This window comes from Chiloscyllium plagiosum, chromosome 20 (assembly GCF_004010195.1).
Source record: "Chiloscyllium plagiosum isolate BGI_BamShark_2017 chromosome 20, ASM401019v2, whole genome shotgun sequence".
Classification (NCBI taxonomy): Eukaryota; Metazoa; Chordata; class Chondrichthyes; order Orectolobiformes; family Hemiscylliidae; genus Chiloscyllium; species Chiloscyllium plagiosum.
The window spans coordinates 42,026,486-42,050,005 of NC_057729.1; the positions used below are offsets into that span (position 1 = coordinate 42,026,486).

The 23,520-nt window shown below is 40.7% G+C and overlaps 1 long non-coding RNA gene across 1 annotated transcript in view; it reads right to left on the bottom strand.

The window, feature by feature from the left end:
* LOC122560206 overlaps positions 1-23,520 on the bottom strand; it is a 47,133-nt gene that overhangs the window by 15,316 nt on the left and 8,297 nt on the right. The gene's annotated exons all lie outside the window — the stretch shown is intronic.

Consider the following 23,520-nt stretch of genomic DNA (forward strand, 5'->3'; position numbering starts at 1 on the left):
TACAGGGGGGGGGGGGGGGGGGGGTACGTACATGTGAGGGGCTCCAGTGTTGAGTGTTAGTGAGGATGAAATATTGTCCCCAATCTTCGCTGATTATGGCCTGATTGAGAATCCAGTTGTAGAGAGTGGGGCTTAGTCCGAGATCACTAAGTTTAGTAATCAGTCTTGAGGGGATAATAGTGTTGAAGGCTGAACTGTAGTCAACGAGTAGGATTCTTATATAGGCTTCCTTATATTTGAGTGGGTCTCCTGATCTGAAGGCCTCACGCCTAGTTTTTAGCAGGTACTGTATGTCCTGATTCATCCAGGCTTTCCTATTGGGAACACCCGGATTGGACTTCCTTAGTATGCAGTCCTCCACACACTTGCTGATAAAGTCTATGATGGTGGTGGCATACTCGTCCAAGGTATCTGTGGACTGTTTCAACATGGTCCAATCAGCTGATTCCAGACAGCACCCGGAGTTGATCCTCTGCTTCCTCCGACCAGCACTGGACCTGTATCCGTGAGGGGGTCTCCTGCTTCAGCTTCTGCCTGTAAGCCAGGAGAAGAAAGACGGCATTGTGGTCGGAGTTCCTGAAATGAGGGCGGGGGGGATGGAGCTGTAGGCATCTTTCACAATGGTCTAAATGTTCAGGTCCCTAATGGGGCAGGGAATGTTCTGGTGGTATTTGGACAACACCTTCCTTAGATAGGCTAGACTGAAACCGCCAGTTACAATAAACAGGGCCTCGGGGTGTTCTGTCTCCAGGGTGTTAGTGATGGAATACAGCATATCCAGAGCTTCCTCAACCTTTCCTTGTGGCAGTATGTACACAGCAGTTAGTATAGCAGTGGTAAATTCACATGGAAGATAGAAGGGGTGGCATTTGTCTGAATGTGTGCCATGGGTTTAAGAAGTCAATCATTTATATGTTGATAATTCATATTTTATTTCTTTATGATCGGGAGTAATACATTTGTGATAACTAATCTTTCGTTAAGTGCGGAAACCTACTTTCTGCTAAAATAAAACAAAGAACTGCAGATGCTGGGGATCTGAAACAAAGACAGAAATTGCTGATGAAACTCAACAGATCTTGCAGCGTCCATGGGAAGAAAACAGCATTAACGTTTCAAATCCAGTGACTCATTTTAAACTGTTGACTCTCTTATTTACAACATCTTATAGAAAAATGGTGAGTGAGAATAGCTAGCGATGTTCCAATTCCTTGTTACCTCTTTGAAAGGTAAGAGAGAATACTGTCTTTTTCGAGCATGGAAGCTTTCTGCCACTGTATTATTCACCCGCAGATTGTCCACCTGCTCACACTCAGAGTTGCCGTCAGGCTGCGCGCTCCTGATCCACAACTGATGCTGATCGTAAACCCAACCAACCGACTGTTTTGGGGCTAAACTGCCCTGAACACATCCCCACAGTGCTTATGAGTCTCCAGCATCTTTGCTACAATCTTTGTAACAAGATTGCAACAGTAATTATGGGTAATTTTAGAAAGGGGAAAAAAACATTGACAATAATATGGTGTGGCTGACTTCTTTGAATATATGCAAGGTTTTAAAAATAATATATTGAAGGCCACCTAGGTAACAGGCTGTCTTAGATTTGGTTTTATGCAACTGAGATGGAGTTAATTAATAAATTTGTTGAATGAGATCACTTAGACAAGAATGACCATAACATCAGAGAACTCTTCAGTAATCCAATCTGACAAAGGAAATTACAAATCTGTGAGGCATAATTTGACAGTAATAGATTGGGCAGTTTCATTAAAAAACATGCTGATGGATAGATAATGGCAAATATTTAAGGAATGAATGCAAACAGTTATATGTTTCAGTTTAGTGAAAAAATATGAACTGGAAAAGGGCCTCAAACAGAGAAACTAAATTAGATCTAAAGAGGAGTTTTGGAATATTGCGTGTAATTCTGGTCTCCGTCCTATCAGAAGGATGTTGTGAAACTTTAAAGGTTCAGAACAGATTAACAAGGATGCTGCCAGGGCTGGAGGATTTGAGCTACAGGGAGAGGTTGAAAAGGCTGAGGGGTGACCTTATAGAAGTTTATAATATCATGAGGAGCATGGATAGGATAAATAGACAAGATCTTTTCCCTGGGGTGGGGGAATCCAGAACTAGAGGGTGTAGGGTGAGAGGGGAAAGATATAAAAGGGACCAATGTGGCAACCTTTTCACCCAGAGGGTGGTACATGTATGGAATGAGCTGCCAGAGGAAGTGCTGGAGGCTGGTACAATTACAGCATTTAAAAGGCATCTGAATGGGTATATGAATAGGAAGGGTTTGGAGGGATATGGGCCAAGTGCTGGCAAATGGGACTAGATTAGGTTAGGATATCTGGTCAGCATGGATGAGAGTTGGACAGAAGGGTCTGTTTTCATGCTGTACATCTCTATGAGTCTTTGACTCTAAAAGTAATATAGAGTTGCTCAAAAGACTAGGAAGCCTGAGGATTGGGAGTGGCTTAAAATTCAGCAAAATAGACACAAAGAGAAAATGTATGACGTCAAACTTGCAAAGAATGTAAGAGCTGATTGTGAAAACTTCAATAACAGGCAATGAGGAAATGGAAGAGCAATTAAATAATACCTAAGTTCTATCTTTGCAGAAGACAACAGAAGTAACTTCCCAGAAATAGTAAGGAAGAATCACCTACTGAAAAGGATGAATTGAAAGAAGTTAGTATTAATAACAAAGTGCTGCCAAAAGTAATGGGACTGAAAGCAGATAAATCATCAGAATCGTATTATTTACATTCCCAAGTACTAAAGGAGGTGGTCATAGTAATAATAGATGCATTGATTATCATCTTCTAGAATCTGTGGAATTTTGGTACTAACCTTGCAAATTGAAGAGCTGCAAACATAACCCTACTATTTACTAAAGGCAGTTTTGTCATATGGCGAAACATTCAGTTGACCAGGCCTATATGAGAGGGGATCTCATTGAAGCACAAAATTCTGAAAGGGTTGAATAGATTGATACAGATTTCCTCTGGTTTTGGGGTTTAGAACAATGGGCCACAGCCTCAGGACACAGGATACACCCTTTAGAACTGAAGGAAAAATAACTGTCTTCACTCAGAGGGTGGCGATCCTACATAATGCTGTGGAGGCCAGTTCACAGATGGATTTCTAGATTTAAAGGCATCATGGGAAATGGGAAGAGGGCAGGAGCATGACATTAAGGTAGAGGATCAGCACGGATCATGCTGAATGGTGAAAGAGATTTGATCAGCTGAATAGGTGAAAGTGAGGACTCCAGATGCTAAAGATTAGAGTCGAGAGTGTGGTGCTGGAAAAGCACGGCAGGTCAGGCAGACTTGCTGCGTTTTTCCAGCACCACACTCTCAACTCTTGATCAGCTGAATAGCCTACTCTCTTCCTTATTTTTCATGTTTCTATGTTTCTTCCCAATGTCATTGTTCAGAAATAGTTAGCAATGTATTTATTTATTTTTCTTATCTGTGTTGATTCAAAGCTCAAATATTTTGGCTACTATAAAAACCATTAGAAATATAAAATAATTGGCAGTGTATTTCAAATAATGATGTTTACAGCAATTTATACATGTAAAAGAATGCACATTTTGAAGGGTTGAACTGCTCCAAAGAATGCATGGACTTCTTTCAGTGTCTGACCTGGAGATACCACCTGTGAATCATCGAATAAAACATTCTCCTCCGTGAGCTCAAGGGCTCAGATTTATAAGAAGACGACATTTAGACATTCTCGATCCAGTTTCTAACGACAATAAGCAAATTGACAGCACTCACGCCTTCAAAAGTCAGCGCAAATTAATAATAATCTCCTTCATAGTCCCCATTAAGTTTGATTAAGCAGGATAACAGTGCTAGAATCTTTTCAGTGTTCGTTTGCATTTGAGATGAGGACAAATTAATAGGAACAGAACAGAAAAGGTTTACAGGTCTATACCAGTCTGTCAGCTACATATATTCATGCTAATATTAGCTGTCCAGTATTTAATTCTATTGGCAGCTCTGACATCCCTCTCCTTAACAGTTTTCTCTCAGTTCTCTAATTCTAACATCCACGTATTTCCTAATGAACCTGTTCAGAAATGTTACGACACGCCTCTGCAGCGGAGAGGACGTGAACCAGGCCTCCTGGTTCTTAATTACTTTCAAGTCAATCTATTAAGGGAAACTCTGCAAGGTGGGAGCTTGAACCTGGACCTTCTTCCCCAGAGGTAGGGACACTACATCTGCACCAGAAAACCCTTATGCAGTTCCCCACATCTATCATGATCAAGGTGGCAACAAGCACCACAGGATGTACAACAGCATCGTGAAAATGGTTACTATGTGTGGAACTAACTGATAATGGCATCCTCAAAGAAGAACTTGTCCCTAATGCTCTCTTCAAAAGCTTTGTTCATACAGCAATGTGTAATAAAGGTCTCCAGCCCCGATCTTGGGTTTTGCTGTAACAGCCAATCTAAGCCAGGAATCCAGCAGGGGCAGAATTGGCTTCTGTCCCTTTTAATTAAAAGGAGATAATCATTGAGTTTCTACTATGCATTAAAATGCTTTTTTAAAAATTCATTTATAGATGTAAATGTGGTCAGCATTTATTGCCAGTCCATAGATGCCCATGAGAAGGTACTGGTGAGTCGCTTCGTGAAAACACCTTGAAAAGAAAATGTGCCAGAGACGATAACGGATAGATAAACTTGCCAAAAATCCTTCCCAAGCAAACTAGTGATCCAGATGAGTGTTTAGTAGAACCTTTCTGTTTCATGGTCACTATTAATAATACTATCTTTTTCAAAATTAGTTTAATCAACTGGTTTTACACAATCAAGCTGCATTACTGGGATTTGAAGTCAGGCTTCTGCACTATTGATCCAGAATTCTAACCACTGTGTGACTGTACATACAGGGATCAAATGTCATCCAACTGACACTTTCAGAACAATTAATTACTCAGCATGTTCAGCTTTTTTTTAAAAAAGAGGAAATTAAACCACGCAATTCTTTGAAAAATCCTGAAGGTCATTCCTTTTGAAAAGACTTGTGTCCTAACACGTACACGTGCACGTAAATTTCTATATTTTAGATACAAATAAGCACGTTAAGTACATGTGAGATAGCAATCATTGAAAAGCAAAGCAACTTCAACATATAATAACTGAAAAATATCGTATGCATTTCTGTGCGAGTAGAAACAGAGCATAGTGTGGAATTTTGCCATCCCAAAGCCATACAAACTGTATATTCACTGGCTGGAATGAAAATAATAAGGAATACGTGGAGAAATTTAAACATCATGTTGAACTGCATTCAGCAAATGAATTGAGTGATTGTTCCAAACTCAGTTGTGAAATCATCAATGGTCAGTCAATGGAATTGATGCTACACATTTGCATTTTGTTTTTGAAAAGTACACATTAGTTCTCAAACACAGTTTTAAAATGAAAATAAAGACTTCAGGGCAGTTGTGGATAGATGTTAATACTTAGCCTCAGACACAGCTCTAACAGGTTGAGGAAACCATTTTCAAGAAAAAAAAAGTCCTGCGCAAATAACTATTAAAAGCTTCTGTTTTGCATCTGCCATCTAGGTAGAATCTTCCAGTCTCCAACATCCTAACTATCAGAGCATCCTATTTAGCAATGTGATGAACATTAGTCTTCAGTGTGACAGATGAATCCATATGATCTTCCACTCCCTTGATTTCCTTGACATGTTATGCCATAGTGCTATATACCAAGTTCATTCACCTACTAAATACAAGCCCTCCCAAAAGATTTCTGAACGTGGAACACAGAACATTACAGCGCAGTATAGGCCCTTTGGCCCTCGATGTTGCGCCGACCTGTGTAATTAATCTGATGCCCATCTGACCTACACCGTTCCATTATTATCCATATATATATCCAATGCCCATTTAAATGCCCTTAACATTGGCAAGTCTACTACTGTTTTGGCAGGCCGTTTCATGCCCCTACTACTGAGTAAAGAAACTACCCAGATATCTGTCCTAAATCTATCACCACTCAATTTAAAGCTATGTCCCCTCGTGTTAACCTTCATCATCCAAGGAAAATGGCTCTCATTGTCCACGCTATCTAACCCTCTGATTATCTTATACGTCTCAATTAAGTCACCCCTCAACCTTCCTTTCTCCAATGAAAACAGCCTCAGTTCCTTCAGACTTTCCTCATAAGACCTTCCTTCCTTACCTGACAACATGTTAGTAAACCTCCTCTGAACCCTTTCCAAAGCTGCACATCCTTCCTCTAATGCAGTGACCAGAACTGCACGCAATACTCCAGGTGCGGCCTTACCAGTGTCTTGTTATAGCAGAAGCCTGACCTCGTGACTCCAAAACTCAATCCCCCGACCAATAAACATCAACACATGCCTTCTTAACAACCCTATCAACCTGGATGGCAACGCTCAGGGATTTATGCAGCTGGACACTGAGATCTCTCTGTTCACCTATACTGCCAAGAATTTTACCATTAGTCCAGTATTCTGAATTCTTGTTACTTCTTCCAAAGTGAACTACCTCATACCCTTCCGCATTAAACTCCATTTGCCACTTCTCAGCGCAGCTCTGCATCTTATCTATGTCCCTGTGTAACCCACAACATCCTTCGGCACTATCCACAACTCTGTCCACCTTAGTGTCATCCGCAAATTTACTAACCCATCCTTCTACGCCCACATCCAGATCATTTATAAAAATGACAAACAGCAGTGGCCCCAAAAGAGATCCTGACTCAGCTCCAAGATGAACATTTCCCATTAACCACCACCCTCTGTCTTCTTTCAGCGAGCCATTTCTGATCCAAACCGCTAAATCACCTTCAATCCCAAAACTCCGTATTTTGTGCAATAGCCTACCATGTGAAACTTTATCAAACACCTTAATGAAGTCCATATACACCACATCAACTGCTTTATCTTCATCTACCTATTATGTCACCTTCTCGAAGAACTCAATAAGGTTAGTGAGGCACAACCTACCCTTCAAAAAACCGTGTTGACTGTCCCTCATCAAATTATTCCTTTCCAGATGATTATAAATCCTATCTCTTATAACCTTTTCCAGTAGGGCTCGAAGTAAGGCTCACTGGCCAAAGTAAGGCTCACTGGCCTATAATTACCAGGGTTGTCCCGACTCCCCTTCTTAAACAAGGGAACATTTGCTATCCTCCAGTCTTCTGGCACTACTCCTATCGACAATTATGACATCAAGATCAAAGCCAAATTCTCTGCAATCTCCTCTCTGGCTTCCCAGAGAATCTGAGGATAAATCCCATCCAGCTCAGAGGTCTTATCTATTTTCAGATCTTCCAAAATTGCTATAACCTCCTGTCAATTGCAATCCTATCTAATCTAGTAGCCTGTATCTCCGTATTCTCACTAACATTGGCCTTTTCCAAGTATTCATTAAGCCCTTCCTCTATGTCCTCAAATTCCACAAACAACTTCTCACTACTATCTTTGATTGGACCTAATCTTACTCTAATCATTCTTTTATTCCGATATACCTATTGAAGGCCTTAGGGTTTTGCTTGATCCTATCCACCAACAACTTCTCATGTTCCCTTCGGCCCTTATTAGCCCTATCCTTAGATCTTTTCTGGCTAACTTATAACTCTCAGGCCCCCCTAACTGAACCTTCACACCTCATCCTCACATAAACCTTCTTCTTTGTCTTGATGAGAGCTTCAACTTCTTTTTTAAACCACGGGTCCCTCTCTCGACAACTACCTCCCTCCCTGATAGGTATATCCTTATCAAGGACCTGCAGTAGCTGTTCCTTGAACAAGCTCCACATTTCAAGTGTGTCTATCCCCTGCAGTTGCAATGATCTATTCCACATTAAAGGTGCAAAATGGTAGCTAGATTTAAGACTCAACTTCCTGCACCTTTTCTATGCAAACCTTGGATCTTATCATAGACTAAAGGACTCTTGTCTATTTTGCGTTTAGGAGTTCTGAATTCTAAAGAACTGTTCTACTACTCTGATTATAAGTCATAAACACAACTTGCATGAAGACTTTGTTACACAATGGAGAGAGACAATAAAAAACAAATTATTTGGTTCTAACATTGGCATCTATCAGAGCAAATACAGGTGTAAACTGACAATTGGAACACATTCACCATCTCCTCCTTCCTGCCAGCTCCAATTCTCCAAATCGTGTTGATTCATGCAAAATCATGCCTGGGCATCCATCTTTCTTTAACAAAAACAAAAGAACTGCAAATGCTGGAAATCAGAAACCAAATCAGAAATTGTTGGGAAAACTCAGCAGGTCTAGCAGCAACTGTGGAAAAAAAAAAGAGTTAACATTTTGGGTCCACTGATCATTCTTCTGAAGAACCAGTTTTCCCAGCAATTTTTGTTTTTGACTTTTTTTATTCATTAACCCACTGGTAGACAAAATATACTGCATCTTGTAGCAGCAATGCCAACAGTTCACCGTCTCCAAATATTGTTGGCATGCCTTCCAGAAGGTCCTGACAATTATTCCAAGTGACATTGCCCAACATCATCCAAGGTTTACGATCAATATTGACTGAATTGCATATATACAAATTTGGTGGAGCTATGACTCAGTGGGAGCCAATGTGGACCCACATAGTCAAAAATTAGTGGCAATGTGCTTCAACGCTTAAAGCATACTTTGTGCAGTTCAATTTGCCTTGTGGAAAGAACTCCTCACATTGGCTTATCTAGTCAATCGTTTCCAATTAGAGGTTTTCTGAGTAAGAAGGTGACTGGATTAATTTAATCGAGTTGGCTCCAGGTTGACCTATCTAATAGGAGACTGGACTCTGAAAGACTTAGACAACCTAAATTCTCCAACTGGTCACTTTTCCCAGAATCTCTAATGCCTCTGGTCTGAAACTGAATATTTGATATTCAGTCCTGATTAGCGTAACTTCCTCAGGAATGTTAGAATTAGAACTTACTGTCACGTGTACTCATGTACAGTAGTATAGTAAAAAGTGTAAGAATTTCACATTCCTAATGCCATCTTAGTTACAAGATATCTAGGTACAAAATCTTAGGTACAAGGTAGAAAAATAAAGAAATAAAGTCAAAATTTAAACATTGCAGTCCTCTAGTATATAGAAAAATCAAGAAATAAAGTTAAAAATTCAACATTACAGTCCTTTTTCAGTGCTTGGCCATGCTGGGCTTGTTCCCCATGATGGCTCAATCTGTCCCACAGATGAACAGAAGTGATCCTTTCAGTTTTTGACAATAATTAAGTTCCTTCGCCACTGATTATCAACTTCAATCTCAACCAGGTTGTTTGCAATTTAAATCTTCATCAAATCTAAGCCAAGTGTTCATATCCAATTAATCACAGAGTCATTATCATCTCTATATCACTCCCCATCTCTCTCTCTCTCTCTCTCTCCATTCAGCCATCTGCTATTGATTCCCATACATGTCACAGTCATCTCTGAAAAGGTCTCTTTATGAAGCTTCAATCCAACACTCTCCATGAAATTTTATATCATGTTATTCAGACCTCATCGCACGCATAAACCTTTTCATCAATCCAGACCTTGCTAACCTACGTTTATATCGATAAGTCAAATGACTCCAATTCTATATTATTCTTTGATTCCTGTCATTCTCAAGCCTTATTACTGCTGCCACCTACAGACTTCTCAAATTCTTTGCTCCTCTAACTGGCTGCTGGTGCACACCCATACCTTGTTCCATAGTTGACAACCTCAAAGTATTACAGTAATTACACAGAAATTACAGAATCCCTACAATGTGGAAGCAGGCCATTCAGGCGATCAACCTTACAGTGACCTTCTGAACAGCATCCCACCCAGACCCAACCCCCTTCCTTATCTCTGTAACCCTGCATTTCCTATGGCCAATCTACCAAACCTACACATCTTTGGACTGTGAGAGGAAACCGAAGCACCTGGAAGAAACCATATAGACACGAGGTGAATTTGTAAACTCCACACGGTTACTGTGAGTGGAATCGAACCCCAGTCCCTGGCACCGTGAGGCTGCAGCGCTAACCATTGAGCCACCGTGGTGTCCTAAACCAGCTGTCCTTCACCAGAGTCCAGTTCTCACCTAACTTCTAGGAGATTGCTGAGGACATTTTCCGTAGGACATCATTTCAGCCCTTCCAAACTGTTATTATCACTCCAGAGAATATGCACACTCCATCAGCGAAATGAAAAAATGGACACGGATTATGATCAAATTCATTTGGAAGTTCTTGCTGAACTTAATCTACATCTGAAATACCAAACTGCTAAATACAACATAATTTAGAAAAGAGATTGTAAACTAGGATATGACATAATCTTCAAACTGGGCAAAGAGGAGACAGCACAGCTGAGTACATATAAAAAGTACATTCAGGGATTCCCAACTTCCCAGCTATCTTTAGTGCAGTAGGATTTAAATACTGTACCTACTCCTCACCAACATCACCCCAACTTGTAACATCTTTGAGGGGCTGCTATTTGGTAACCGCTCATTCGCCTCATGGTTACGGCAACTTGAATTTACTCTGCAGAAATGTATTAGCTGCACAATAAATATCTCATTCACATCAAATTAAAACAAAATAGTCACATATCAAATTAGCTGCAAGTCTCAAGATCAATTGTTTCAACAAGGCCAGCAACATGAACCAAGTTCTGAAGCATAGTCACTGGACTTGAAATGCTAATTCTGATTTCTCTGCACAGATGCTGCTAGGTTTGGTGAGTTTCTCCAGCTATTTCTGCTTTTGTTTTAGATCTTCAGCATCTGTAGTTTATTGTTTTATTTTGTGAACTGAGTTTTGCCTGTCTGTACTTAATTAGTTTGACCTCTAAGTAGTTAAAAGTTAACTGTACAGTATATTGTGCGTACATGATGTAACTTAAGACAGTATTTCTCTTAAAACAAAATTCCAGAAGAAAAGGAGACATTCACCTTGATCCTAATATCTTAATGTGATTTTGGACTTTCTGCAATAAACAATTTGGGTTAGAGAGAGGAATTAGCGAGCTTTGAAGCAATCATCCCAAAATCCACAAATGAAGCTGCATCAGAATATTATTTCAATAAGCCAACACACTGCAGGATAGAGAAACTACGCAGAGCAGAGGAAAATCACATATACTGTGTATTCAAAAAGAATGGGTACCCAATGGACACAGTCTGCCGATTTCTCAGCAACAAACCCAAACAAGCAGACAAAACACATCCAGAAACCCTAGCCACTCTCCCCTACATCAAAGACATCTCGGAAATGATTGTCAGACTACTCAGACCCCTTGGCATCATGGTGGGCCACAAACCCACCAACACACTAAAACAGCAGCTAATGAACTTGCAAGACCCTATACAGACAACAAGCAAAACTAATGTCATATACAAAATACCATGCAAGGACTGTAACAAAGACTATATTGGACAAACAGGCTGAAAACTAGCCACCAAGATACATGAACATAACTAGCCACCAAACGACATGACCCTCTCTCACTAGTATCCTTACATACAGATAAGAAAGGACACCGCTTCAAGTGGGACAACATATCCATCCTAGGACAAGCCAAACAGAGACACGCACGAGAATTCCTAGAAGCATGGCATTCAAACTGGAACTCTATCACAAACACATCGAGTTAGATGCCATCTACCACCCCTGAGAAAAAGAACCGGAAATGACATCACCACAGGAAATAACATCACCAACCCAAAGAAACCCAAACATATAAATAGAAAGCAGGAATCATCAACAGTGCTTCGCCTGGAGGCCCACTGAAGATGTTACCTAGTAGGGTGACGAAACGTCTCAAAATGAACCTTCCAGCTCAGTGAGCAAACCTACATCTAGAGACAGGAATTTCCAACTGACGGGAAATTGAACACAACGGCTACTGGACTCTTGTCTTTTTAAATTTAAGTTTCATTGCACATACATATCTTTGGAAAAATACAGACGTTTTTAATATAAAATTAACTCTTTTCTTCAAGAGTAGAATGAACAGATAACAAAATTAATTGGATTATTTTCAGCCAGATACTAGAATAATGAGTAAATCCACATCTTTTACAAATTCATAATGTAATTGCGGGATTCAGAGGTGACATTAAACTCAGTTACCCAAATGTCTTAAATTAGGTTACAAGCTGAAGATCTTGATGCATGTTTTCTTTCAGCAGACTAAGATGTTGTACATGCTCCCTAGTCAATAGAGGCCCTATAAGGCATAGGAAAATAAAACATGACCTGTCCAACATGAACATTTATTCCACTCAATTTAGCTCTTTAATTCCCCAGCACTATTTTTAGATATCTACATTTGAGTCCATTAAAAAGAAAGAATGACTTTCCACATCCAGAACAATTACGGCAAACTACTTTTGAAATGTCATCACTGTTGAAATAGGAAGCCCAGCAACCAACGAGCATTCATCAAACTGCCGCATTCCATTGTGAAATAAACTCAGTAATGGTTAAGGAACAGATGTTAGTCAACATATGATGAGCATTCCATTGCTCTTCTTCAAATAATGCTGTGGGATCTTTAACATCAATCTGTGTAAGAGTTGGTTGAATATCTCATCCAAAAGTTGGCATCTCTATTAGCGCAATTTTATCAGAATGTCCTCAAAGATGATATTCAAAAACAAAATTGACTACATATTAGCATTTCATTTTACAGCACATTTGCAGCATTGTAACTGGTTCAGTTGATTACAGTCCTGCCACTTAGTCAAGTAGGACAAGCGTTCATATTCCACTTGTGAACTTACTGAACATATCGCAAGTATTCAAGTGGCTCAAAGCAGATTGCTAATCAGCTTGAAAAATCTTTCCAGTGCTCTATACCTTTCTCCAAGGGAGGAAACTAAAGACAGCATTTCTTTTGAAAGCAAAATCCTAAGACAGTGAGGCTAAGACAGTGAGGCATTCATCTTGATCTTATTAGTTTAATGTGATTTTGCACATTTTACAATACTTGCAAGTGACTGTGGTTAATAAGGAAAGAGTTTCCAACTGACATAACAACAGGTTTGTACCATTGGGTCCCCTCAGCACATTTTTGATGTGTTTCACATCACACCAAAAAGCAGAGGTGATAATTTATTTCCTCCTCTTGATACTGGACTGAATTTTATATCCAATGGAGAAGTCTCATTGTGAGGACCAAAAGTGGAAGCTCATTCTGTTCCAACATGCAGCACAATTACCAGTTGTGGTCACTTTTGAGGTTGGAGGATGAGGAAGAAGGTGGTTGCCTGATGAAGCATCTTCGAAGAGTCGAGATCTGATAGGCCAGCCCAGATGATCAGACTGGGGAGAGGGGGATACACTTTCATGCAATGCAATGTTGCACTCACAGGGGTAGTGATGCCTCCACGGACTGTGAAATGGCCTTGTGGTGGTCTCCCCGCATGGCAGCAGCCCTTCCCAATACTAGGAAAATGTTGATGGTATAAGATGCAGCCTTTTATTGCATCCTTAATTTGTCATCCACTTAATGAGCATGCTGCTAAACTGCAACCTTGGGCATGCAGCCAGGGCACTAGGATGATGTCAAGATCACATCCCAATGCCTTCTTGGGCTATTGACCAGCCTTCCCCCCCCTCCCAGACATCACTGTAAAAATTCAGCCCATTCTCCTTTTCCCTACAGCTGCTTGATTGCTCAACTTTACTCCTAATTTTACCCATGAAGCTCTCCCTTCTGACCAGTTTGCATCTATATCCTCTCAATGCTCTGAAAAACCCTTATTGGGATTGAAAGTGGAGGTTTAACATTTGCAATATTGAATAAATTCTGAGTAGTTGTGAAACTAGAAATGCACAAGTTAGTCTGGTTTACATTCACTCAAGGATCAGAAAGCTGAGAGTTTAAAGCCCATAGTCCAGCTCGATACATTATGCAGCACTGTACATGCTGCAGTCCATCAGATGTACAAAGTGCTCTTAGGGAAGCAACTGAATGTAAGAGTTGAGGGGAGTTATGAAAATGGTATGTTCACTTTTGCTAGAGATGACAATTACAGTCATAGAGGTCTACAGAACGGAAACAGGCCCTTCATCCCAATTGTATGGTGCTAATTTTATTTGCCACATGCATCAACCCAGCCTGATGGTTATCAGGTCTTACAGCATCTGGGCATCTGAATATACTGATTAGGGTGCAAGCATGATGAATACTTTTCATCTTATCATAGAGTCACATCATAGAATTCCCACAGTGTGGAAGCAGGCCATTCAGCCCATCAAGTGCACATCAACCCCCATCAAGAGCATCCACCAAGACCCACTCCCCTATCCAAACCCTGTAATTCTGCATTTCCCATGACTAACCCACCTCGTGTGCACAATCCTGGACACTCTGGACACTATAGCATGGACAATTCACATAATCTGCACATCTTTGAACTGAGGGAGGAAACTGGAGCACCCAGAAGAAACCCACACAGACAGAGGGAGAATGTGCAAATTCCACACAGACAGTCGCCCAAGGCTTGAATCGAAGCTGGGTCCCTGGAGTTGTGAGACAGCAATGTTAACCACCGAGTCACTGTACCACCCCTTTTTAGATGAAAGTCATTGATGAAGCAACTGAAGACAGTTGGAACGAGGGCCCTACCCTGAGGAAGTCCTGCAATGTGCTGGGACTGAAATGATTAGCCTGCAAAAATCACAAAGTATCTTCTTTGTGCTAAGCATAACTTCAACTAGATTTCACAGATCCAGAACCCTATTAACTTCAATTATGCTAGAAATCCTTGAGGCTACACTCAATCAAAGGTTGACATAAAAGGTAGCCATTTATCTTGCCTCTGGAATTCCGTTCTATTTTCCAAGTTTGGACATTGTCTGGAGAATCCAAACTAATCGTTAGTGAGTAGATTATTCCTAAGCAAGTATTGCTTTAGAGCACTATCGGTGACACTTTCCATTACTTTGCTGATGGTTGAGAACAGAGGGAAGGGGCTATAATGCTGGATTCGATTTGTCCTGCATTTTGTGCAGAGGGTAAACCGAGGTACTAAAGCAGTTTTGTTAAGTTACTGGATAGTGCTGGTGCATATGTCCCTCAGTATAATAGCTGGGACATTGTGAGGTCCATGGCCCTTTCTGTATCGATCATACTTACCTCTTTCCTGATCTTCTGAATTTGCTGAATAATACTGGGGAGGAGGATTATTGGTGAATTTCTGCCGTGTATCTTATAGATAATACACACTACTGCTACTGAGCATCAGTTATACCGACTGAATGTTTGTGGATGTGGGGCCAATCGTGTGAGCTACTTTGTCCTGGATGGTTTCAACCTTAATGAGTATTGCTTGAGGATCTCTTTCCTGATCTGCTGAATAATACTGGGGAGGCGGCCAAGATACAACCAGCATTTCTTGCTGAAAATAATTGCAAGTGCTTCGGCCTTGTTTTTCTTTGACATTATTTCTGGTGAAACACCAGACCGCTGCAAAGTTACTAACTAGCTGGTCCCCACTTTGAAACATCTAGAGGATGTAAATACAGTCACATAAACCCAAGCTCTCTTCCTTCCACAAAGCTGTGCAAATCCATTCAATTCTAACTCCACTGAACACATTTTGTCTCTGAATACTGCCCACAAAGCAGAATGATTCTTCAAAAAATATTGAACTACAACATTCAAGATCACATATTAATGTTATAGTTTATGGTGAAGTGTAGGTAAAAACAATGACTGCAGATGCTGGAAACCAGATTCTGGATCAGTGGTGCTGGAAGAGCACAGCAATTCAGGCAGCATCCGAGGACAGTGTGTCAACCATCAACTTAACCGCATTCATTCTGGTGGTCAGCTGCACTGTCATTGCTCATACTACAGTTGGGTTTCATGGCTAAAATTATGAGGATAACTCAAAACAGACACAGCATGCTGAGAAAATTCTATAAAAAGAGTCATTTTTTAAAGAAGTTGATTTATTTTCATTTATTTTATAAAAATAGTAATCTTTTAAAAATTGCACCAACTTCCTCATAGCACAAGAAACAGTCATTTAAAGCCACAAATTCCGTTGTTAGGCAGATAGTTCCTTATTGAAACATATTTGAACCATAAAACTTCCTTTGACTCTGTGCAGACACTTAAATTTTTAAATGTTAATCAAACTGCTTTTATTTTTTAAACTAATTCATTGGATGAGGACTTCATTGGCTGGGCCAGCATTTTTTGACCATTCCTGTTGCCCTTAAGCAGGTGATGGTGAGCTCCCTTCTTGAACTGCTGCAATCCATTTTGATGTATCCACATTAGGGAGGGTATCACAGGATTTTGTCTAAGTGATACTGAACGAACGATGACATATGTCCAAGTCAGGATTGCAAATAGCTTGGAGGGGAAATTGCAGGTGGAGATGGTGTTCCCATGTCTCTACTGCTCTTGTCCTTCTAGAGAAGTGGTCATAGGTTTGGAAGGTACTGCCTGAGGATTATTGGTGAATGCCTGCAGTGTATCTTGTAGATAATACACACTATTACTACTGAGCATCAGTTTTACCGACTGAGAGTTTGTGGATGTGGGGCCAATCGTGTGAGCTACTTTGTCCTGGATGGTTTCAAGCTTAATGAGTATTGCTTGAGTTGCAGACATCTTGGCAAGTGGGGAGTATTCCATCACATTCTTGACTTGTAACTTGTAGATAGTGGATAGATTTGGATGTCAGGAGGTGAGTTACTTGCTGCAAGTTTCTTAGTCTCTGATCTGTTCACTTAGCCAAAGTATTTATATGGTTTTGTCCAGTTCAGTCTATCAATGGAAACCACCAAGGTGTTGATCGTGGAGCTTTCATTAATAAGGTTGCCATTGAATGTCATGGGACAATAGTCATATTCTCTCTTGTTGGAGCTGGCACTTGGGTGGGGCAAATGTTACTGGCTGCTCATCAGAACTTGACTTTCCTGCTCCTCTGACGCTGTTAGACCTGATGTACTTTTCCTGCTCCTCTGACGCTGCCTGACCTGCTGTACCTTTCCTGCTCCTCTGATGCTGCCTGACCTGCTCTACCTTTCCTGCTCCTCTGATGCTGTCTGACCTGCTGTACCTTTCCTGCTCCTCTGATGCTGTCTGACCTGCTGTACCTTTCCAGCTCCACATTTTTTCAACTCTTATTTCCAGCATCTGCAGTCCTTATTATCTCCGCATCTTGCTGGATTTGGATATGGACTACTTCAGTACCTAAGGAGTAACAAATTATGCTGAATATTGTGTAATCATCAATGAACATCCCCACATCTGACTTTAAGATGATGGGGACATTCATTGATGAAGCAGCTAAAGATATTTGGGCTTAGGACACTCCTTGAGGAACTCCTGCGGAAATGAAATGATACTGAAATGATTGACCTCCAACCACCACAACCACCTTTATTTCTGCAGGTAATAACTCCAATTAGTAGACAGCTATCCCCCCATTTCCCATTTGACCCCGTTGATGCCATTTATAGTCAAATGCAGCCTTGATGTCAAGGGCAATCACCCTCATTTCCATGGAGGTCATCTCTTTTTACTGTATGTTTGAATCAAGTCTATAAAGAGGTCAGGGTGGCCTTGCGATGGGACCCAAACTGAGTATCACTCACCAGGTTATTGCTAAGCAAGTGTTGCTTGATAACACTGTTAATGGCTTCTTCCATCATTTTACTGATAATTGAGAGTTGACTGAGTAGATGGTAATTGGCAGAGTTGGAGTCGTCCTGCTGTTTGTGTACATAGCACATCTCAGCAATTTTCCACATTGTCGGGTAGACGCCAGTGATGTAATTGTACTCAAACAGCTTGGCTAGATGAGCAACAAATTCTGGAGCACATCTTCAGTATTGTTGCCAGAATTTTATCAGGGCCCAAATTCCCAGCAGCATTCAATGCCTTCAGCCATTTCATGATATCATGTGGCGTGAACCAACTTTGCTAAGGTCTTGCAACTGTGATGCTTGGAATCCCTGCAGCACGCTGAGGTGCATCATCCACTCAGCACTACCGGCTGAAGATTGTTGCAAATACCTCAGTGTTATCTTCTGCCTTGATGTGCTGGGCTTCCCTGCCATTGAGGGTGGGGATATTTCTGGAGCCTTCTCCTCCAGTAACTTTGTTTAAATGTCCACAACCATTTGCAACTCGATGATGCAGGATGCAAAGCTTTCATCTAATTTGTTGGTTGTGGAATTGCTTATCCCTATTATTGTTGCTTAAGCTGTTTGGCATGCAAGTCGTTCTGTACTGAAGGCTAATTAGATTGACATCTCATTTTAAGATATGCCTCATGGTGCTCCTGGCATGCCCTCCTACATTAGCCATTAAAGTAGGATTAATCCCTGGCTTGATTGTAATGAAAGAGCAGGGTATATGTTGGGACATGATGTACAGATTGTTTTGAAGTATAATTCTACGGTTGTTCACAGACCACATTGCAACATGGATGTCCTGTCTTAAATTGCTAGATATGTTTGAAGTTTATCCCATTTAGGCAATTATTGTGCTATACAATATAATGGAGGATATCCTTAATGTGAAGATAGGACTTTGTTTCCATAAGACAGTGTGATGGTCACTTCTACCAAAATTGTCTCTACAGCTGGCTGATTGGTGAGGATACAATGTTTATTTTTGCCTCTTGTTAGTTCCCTCACCGAGTCTAGCAGCAATATCCCAGAGCACTTGATCAACTCAGTCAGTTGTGGTGCTGCCATTCCACTCTTGGTAACAGGTCAACATAGAGAGCTTCTGACAGTCACGCATGAATGTGAGAAATCCCACATGTATCTGTACCTGAGAACGATCGTAGAGAAGAGTGACTATCACCCACTAGAGCAGATCCAAAAGAAGAATGTGAGAAAGAATTAACAAGACTGTAGAGATTACTGAAATACAAGCCAGGAAGAGAAATAGTGCTGGAATATAAATTATCTCAGTTGTTGCCTCACAAGAAACATGAGATAGAAGATCCAGAAATAAAGATTCATCATCCAGTGAATGCAATACTGAAAATGAGTTAATTTAGAGATTAAACCAGCAAAGATGAGGAACTATATATGCTGTCTCAGCAAGAAATTCAGGGTTGGGCTGATGAGATACAGCAAGGTCAGGCTTGCAATACAGAACACAATCTTGAAAAGAGATATAACAGCCAGATCTAGAATTATCTGAAAATAATGTAGAAAGAACTTTGATAGGAGTGAAGGTCTACACAAAGACTACATAGGAATGGAAAGGCAGAAATGCATCAGCCGTGCAATGGATAGGTATCAACAAAGCAATCAAATACCTGGTACTGACATGCAGTGCATGCCAGTAGTACAGAAACATATTGATAATGACTAAAGTACCAACCAGACCATGGCATACTGGTGGACCCAATTTATTCAAAGTTGCCTTTTATCCAGAAGATGAAAGACAAGAGCCACAACAATCAGTTCCCAGTATGAGGTCTGTTTACTGAACGAGCAATTCCTTTGAGACGATATGACAGTGGCATGCAGTTCACATCTGAAAATTTTAACAAGTTTGATGTGCAAAATGGTTTCAACACAATCACTTAATTACCAGAATCCTCAGGGAAGTGGGTTTATAGAATAGCCAAATCTGAACATTCAAAAGAATCCTTGTGAAATACTGAGAGTCTTATTCTCACGCCAATCCAAACCCCTCGACCCTAAAAGGAAATCATCCGTACAGCTATTAAGTGGATGAAAATACCAGGCTACTCTATATCCATAATATATCCACCTTTCAAATGGCCAGGAAAAAAAAAAAGAGACAATAACTCACTGAAACACAGGAAAGGGATTTGCATTGCAACAGGCAATCTTGGTCTCTAGGCAAAAGTGAGGACTGCAGATGCTGGAGATTCGAGTCAAGAGTGTGGAGCTGGAAAAGCACAGCAGCTCAGGCAGCATCCAGGGAGCAGGAAAATCAACGTTTTGGGCAAAAGCCCTTCATTAGAAATCCTGATGAAGGGCTTTTGCCAGAAGCGTCGATTTTCCTGAATCTTGGTTCCTACCCGAGCTATAAAAAAGACAAACTCTACATCATAAAAATCTGGCGTGTAGCAAAATTTGCTGATGAAGCTGAGACCAAAACAGGCAAGAAATGAGGAAGAAGTCCATATTCAACATATAGCTGAAATGTATAAACCAGAAAAGCTTATCATAAACATCAGAATCATCTCTGTGCAGCTGTCACTACGGGCAACAGAAAGAATGATTCCTGCAATACCAAGAGCAGCATGTACAACATCACCCATGCAGTCAACTCACACCACAGAGAAGGAGAAATGCCAAATATGCAAGACCTAAAACACTTTTCTTCCCAAACGATATCATAAATAATATACTTATGAGAAAAATACATGCTTTAGATGACTCGAAAAGGGGCTCAGCTTATTTTTAAAAGTGCTGGAAAGATTAGATTGGATTGGATTGATTAGATTACATTACAGTGTGGAAACAGGCCCTTCGGCCCAACAAGTCCACACCGTCCCGCCGAAGCGTAACCCACCCATACCCCTACATTTACCCCTTACCTAACACTACGGGCAATTTAGCATGGTCAATTCACCTGACCTGCACATCTTTGGACTGTGGGAGGAAACCGGAGCACCCGGAGGAAACCCACGCAGACACGGGGAGAATGTGCAAACTCCACACAGTCAGTTGCCTGAGGTGGGAATTGAACCCGGGTCTCTGGCGCTGTGAGGCAGCAGTGCTAACCACTGTGCCACCGTGCCGCCCACACAGTGATTACTTTTGAGAACCTAATGACAAGAATAGTTACAGTGATGAGGGTATTCAAGAAAAAGGATTATTCTAATATTATAAAGCCTGTAAAAAGCTAGGAACTAATTAGCCAGGAACCAATAGTATATTTGTAAGTGTTCCAGTGGACCAAGTTCAGATATTGCAAAACTTGATACTGGCCAAAGCAGGCTCCAACCAGGCAGCAGGACAAAGTTGGATTAAAGACAAGGAGCTCTAAACTTTACATGCCTAAAAAAACCATATCAAAACCAGAAATCGAAGAGTAAAGACCTTCATGCTATATCTTTCCAGAATTATGCAAGAAGTATTATATGTACAATGGGAAAATTCATTGAGCTTTTTTTCTCTGAAGGTTCTGCAGAGGGTGGTTCATGTGTGTAATGAACTGCCAGAGGAAGTGGTAGATGCCGGTACAGTTACAACACTTAAAAGACATTTGGATAGGTACATGAATAAGAAAGTTTTAGAGGGATATGGGCTAAATGCAGGCAAGTGGGATTAGTTTAGATTGGGAAACTTGGTTAGCATGGACAAGTTGGTCCAAAGGGTCTGTTGCCGTGCTGTATGACTAAGTCCACAGTGGAATTTAATCAAAACCAGGCTGAAAAGACAATTGGCCTCGACTGTACAGCACTTAGGACTATTAAGGCCTAAATTTGTAGAAATCTCTGGCACATGAGCACTGAAATGTGCAAATAAGGGAGTTTTTGTTTAAATTGCCATGATCCTCAAAATGGTTGAAGGAGACTCAGCAAAAGATTATCATTCGAGTCAACAGCATGGCATTATGGTCCCTTAGCCATCACCTCTCCAAGGGGAACAGTGCAAATCTTTCCATTCTTTCCTCATAACTGACATTTTGCATCTTTGGCACCACTCTTGTAAACACCTTCTGCATCTCCCCAATGCATTCAATTATTCCTAAAATATGGTAACCAGAACTGTGCACAATTCTGTAGAAGAAATCTTACAAGTGTTTTAGACAAGTTCTGAATCAACTGTGTGGGCAGCATGGAGGCACAGTGGTTAGCACTGCTGCCTCACAGCACCAGAGACCCGGGTTCAATTCCCGCCTCAGGCAACTCTCTGTGTGGAGTTTGCACATTCTCCCCGTGTCTGAGTGGGTTTCCTCCAGGTGCTCTGGTTTCCTCCCACAATCCAAAAATGTGCAGGTTAGGTGAATTGGCCAAACTAAATTGCCTGTAGTGTTAGGTGAAGGGGTAAATGTAGGGGAATGTGTTTGGGTGGGTTGCTCTTCAGAGGGTTGGTGTGGACTTGTCGGGGCAAAGGACCTGTTTCCACACTGTAAGTAAGCTAATTTAATCTGTGCCCCTGTACTCTATACATTCATTAATAAAGCCCAGAATTCTGTCTGCTTTATTAAATGCTCACTCCACCTGTTCTGCCACCTTCAATGATCCACGCACATTCGCAGTCTTCTCCTGCACCCCCGCTAAAATTGTAATCCTTATTTTATATTGTCAGTCCATGTTCTTCCTACCAAAATGCATCACCTCACACTTCTCTGCATTGAACGTCATATTCCATTTATCTTCCCACACCAACAACTTGTCTTTGTTCTTTTGAGGTTCTAAACTGAGTCTTCACAGTTTAAATTTTGTATAATCCACAAACTTAGGAATTGTCCTCTGCACTCCAAGACCTAGATAATTTATTATATATACTCACACACATTAGCAAAAACAAGCATTTCAATACGACCGCTGGGGAACTCCACTACAAACATTTCTCCAGTCTGAAAAAAGTCCATCAGTCATTGACCATTTCCTATTGGTGAGACAATATGTATTCATGTTGTTACCATCTCTTTTATTTTGTTAGCTATAACTTTTCTCAAGTCTGTTGTGTGGCACTGTATTGAATGTCAACAAGGCAGTTAAACACCATTTACTCTTTAGAAATCCATACTAGTTCTTTCTAATCAACCCACTTTTTTCCACGTGGGTATGGATTCTCTGCTGAATAATTGTTTCTGAAAGCTTCCTCACCAAAGCAGTTAAACTAACTTCATCAGTAGTTGATGGCCTTATCCTTATAAACTTTTTCTGATCTAGGGTATGATTTTTGCAATTTCCCCTTCTTCTGGCACTTCTGAGACTGGGGAGGCCTGTAAGATGCTCCAACAATTTTCACTGTCATATCGTTTAATACCCTTGGATGAATCTCATCCAGTCCCTGTGCCCTGTCAGCTTTAAGTACAAACAATCTATCCAAACACTTCTTCACTATCAATTTTGAACCCTTATAAAGTTAGAATTTCCTCTCACCATATCCTGAGTGACTAATTGCTTGGTAAATACAGATGCAAAGTATTAATTTACTATTCCTTTTAACCACACTTTATTATTTACATGCCTTTTGCTATTTGTGTGCCAATAGAAGACAGTGGGATTCCCCTTTTTGTGGCTAATCTTTCATGATTCACCTTTGCTTCTCGAATGATTTTTTTTCATTTCCTCTCTGAACCTTATGTATTCTTCTTGGTTCTCAATTGTTATTCTGTATCCGAAACCGCTCAAAAGCACACATTATTTTCTTTATCATAATTTCCATCTCCCTTGTCATCCAGGAATTGTTTGCCCTCCGTTCCCCTTTTGAGGGAATATACTTACCGGAACCTTCTCTTTGAAGGTGGCTCATTTCACAGTTACAGTTTTCCTGCCAGCCTTTTGACTAATTGGCCCAGCTCC